General features: G+C 43.3%; 1 pseudogene; it reads left to right on the forward strand.

The window, feature by feature from the left end:
* The first annotated feature begins 2,377 nt into the window (after positions 1-2,377).
* LOC116896025 lies at positions 2,378-3,012 on the forward strand (annotated as a pseudogene).
* The last annotated feature ends 226 nt before the right edge of the window (positions 3,013-3,238 follow it).

The following is a 3,238-nucleotide window of genomic DNA, read 5'->3' on the forward strand; positions in this document are numbered from 1 at the left end:
ATCTGCCAATAAAGAGGAAAATCCCGCCACAGCCTCTAAACAGTGATATAATGACTCATCTACTCCTTAAATGGATACGGATCTGAAATGCTCAGCACCAAGACCTCTGACAGAAAAACAAAGTGGGTTTCTATCTTAGATCTCATAGAATAGTCACACCATCCTATAACCCTTCTAAGGGGTTGGCGTGAGTGCTAACCACATATTCCAAAGCACAATACTACTTGAAATTCAGCTCTTCTTTCTTTTCTTCTTTATCTTTTTTAAATAAGATGTATTTATTGTGATTTTATGTGTGTTGTATCTTGCCTGCATGTATGTCTGTATAAGGGTGTCAGATCCCCTTGGACTAGGGTTACAGACAGCCGTGAGCTGCCATGTGGGTGCTGAGAATTGAACTCAGGTCCTCTTAACCTCTGAGTCATCTCTCCAGCCCCCCCTTCTCTTTATTTTAAGGATTTTATTTCAATGTTTGTGTGGGGGGGGTCAGAGTGCATGTACAAACATCAAGGGGTATCCTTCTTCATCACTCCTGCCTATTTGAGGCAAGGTCTCCCCGAACCTAGGGCTCACATTTTTCTCAGGTAGGTCAAAGCTAGCAAGCCTCAGAGATCCTCCTGTTTCTGCTACCTTGGAACTGAGGTTCCAGCTATGAGTGGGACCTCTGGCTTGTTGGGTGGGGGCTTAGATCCAAACCCTGGTCCTCATGGTTGTACAGAAAACATAAATTCCTAGCTGCTGGACTATCTCTCCTGTCCCTCAGTTGTTAAGGGGTACTATCTAAATAAAGATGTGTGGGTGAATGGAATAGAATGGACAGACCAGCTAAGCTCATGCACATATGACCAAATAATGTACATATAGTCCTCTTTTCAACAAATGGTGCTGGGAAAGCTGGATATCCATAGAGCAAAGGGTCAAGTTGGGCCCTTGCCTTAATACCACTTGTCAAAACCAACTGAAAATGAATTGAAGAGCACTTAATGTAGAAGATAAAAATCATAAAGTTTTAGAAGAAAACGGAGGGAATAACTTTGAGACGTTGAATTTGACACTATATTCTTGGACATGATACACTAATAAATTTAATAAATCTTAATCCAGTCCTCCTCCTTTGCAGATGAAAAACAGTTTGTCACCTGTCCAAACTATTAGAAAAAAGGATTACACTGGGATTTGGCTCATGGTCTAGACGTTGTAGATAAATGAAATAAGTCAACGAGAACAAAGCATGAAAGGCAGAGCCGATACACAGTGGGCAGGTGTCGTGTAGCATTCTGGAGCTCTGCTCTGATTTATTTTGACTCGTGGATGCCTCTGTTGACTAATTAAATTGTCCAAATGTGACTCTAGGCCAAGGCACATCCCATTCCCTTTCTAGTAAATCAGTGTAGCAGGCAGAGGAGAGTTATTAATAACTAAGCACCGGGGGTGGAATTAATCAATTAGCATGGAAGCAATAGTTGGTAGATTACAGCTCTTCCTGGAGAAAGAACAAAACGACGCAAGTAGAGTAAAGGAAGAAGTGCGAAGCTTCAGTTCTGTGCACTACTCTGGCTGTACTTACGAAGCTTGAGTGTGCAGCTACCTGAATCTGTTAATAACAATTTCCAACCTAGAAAACTAGGGGAGCCAAGGGAGGCATGGGGGCCCACAGAGGGTTCTATCTTCCGAACAGAAGCAACTTTAAAAGTATTTACGATGTAACTATTTGTCATGCTATGTATTCATTGTATACACTTTCCCATAGGTGATACTTAATGATAAAAATGAAATTTAAAACACACGGAAGCTCAGTTTCTAGGTTGAAAGCTAGGAAAGCAATGTGGATGGATGACATCACTTGGTTCCCAATTGTGTGGAAAACCCAGGAGCACTGGGAACAAAGTGCAGAAAGGATTTCAAAAGTAGAAAGAGGAGATGAACTACAGAATCACTGTTGGAAGAGCAGTGCTTCCATACGTTCATTTTTCTCTTTGATTTCTCGAGAAAGAATCTCTCTGTATAGCCCTGACTGTTCTGGAACTCACAGAAATCTGTCTGCCTCTGTCTTCTGAGTGCTGGGGTTGAAGGCACGTGTATGCACCCAGCATACAGAAAGGATTTTGATAGTGAATTGGTAGAGAAAGTAGTTGTTTGTTTGTTGGTTGGTTTTTGTTTTTGTTTTTAATGAATCATTGGTTTGGAAGGATCATTGGACTTTTGATATCGTAATTTTTAAGTGTACAGATAATAGCTGTAAGTAAATCTGAGATGTCAGGCAACTGTTGTGCTATCTCTAGAAGCATCAACTTTAAAAATGAAAACCCAGTTGACACGGGGCTCTGAGAGTTTGATTCAGAATTTGAGCTGCAGGTTAGGAGTTTGAACTACTAGAATGGCAATTTGCTTGATAGCCAAGGCTAAGGGAAAGATTCAGAGGCAGAAGTTTGGTTACAATGTCAACTGAACGCAGCTCGACCAGAATGCTCCTTGGAAGGCAGTGCCACGGACGGAGTGCTCCCACCACATCCGACATGCCTGGAACCACACCACATCCTTGCGGCAGAACCTGGTGGAAATGGGGTTGGCCATGAACCCTAACAAGGCCGTTCCCGCACATAAGAGGAAGGTAAAGGCCATGGAGGTAGACACGGAGAGACCCAAGGATCCCATATAGAAGCCCTATGTGGTAAATGGCCTGGAGGCAGAAGCCAGCCTCCCAGAGAAGGAAGGAAATACCTTGTCTCAGGGCCTCATTGACGATGTACATTACATGTGGAGAATCGTGGGGAGGACTGTGAGGTCATGGCCTGGGATGAGAAAAATTACTATCAAGACACCCCAAACCAGATTCGGAATAAGGTCAATGTCTATAAGCGCTTTGGCCCAACTGAATGGCAAGTCTTCATCAATACTTTGCAGACGAAGAAGATGGAGATAGACTGGTGGTGCATACCCCCAGACCTAGGTCTGCTGGACCAAAGAAACCAAACCCAGGCTGTCAGGCGAGAGATGTATAGCTTCAGATGATGCTGGCAAAGTCCTATAGAATCAGGGTTTACATGCACGATCTCTGTCTCTCCCCTCATTCCCCTCCTTCCATCTAGAAAAGGAAATCTCTTTTTCTTTTTTTGAGAGAGGCTATTTTTTCTAATAGCCTTAGCTGTCCTAGAACTCTCTTGTAGACCAGGTTGGTCTTGAACTCGGAGATCCACCTGCCTCTGCCTCCCATGTGCTGGGATTAAAGGTGTGCACC

The sequence above is a fragment of the Rattus rattus genome, chromosome 3 (genome assembly GCF_011064425.1).
Source record: "Rattus rattus isolate New Zealand chromosome 3, Rrattus_CSIRO_v1, whole genome shotgun sequence".
NCBI lineage: Eukaryota > Metazoa > Chordata > Mammalia > Rodentia > Muridae > Rattus > Rattus rattus.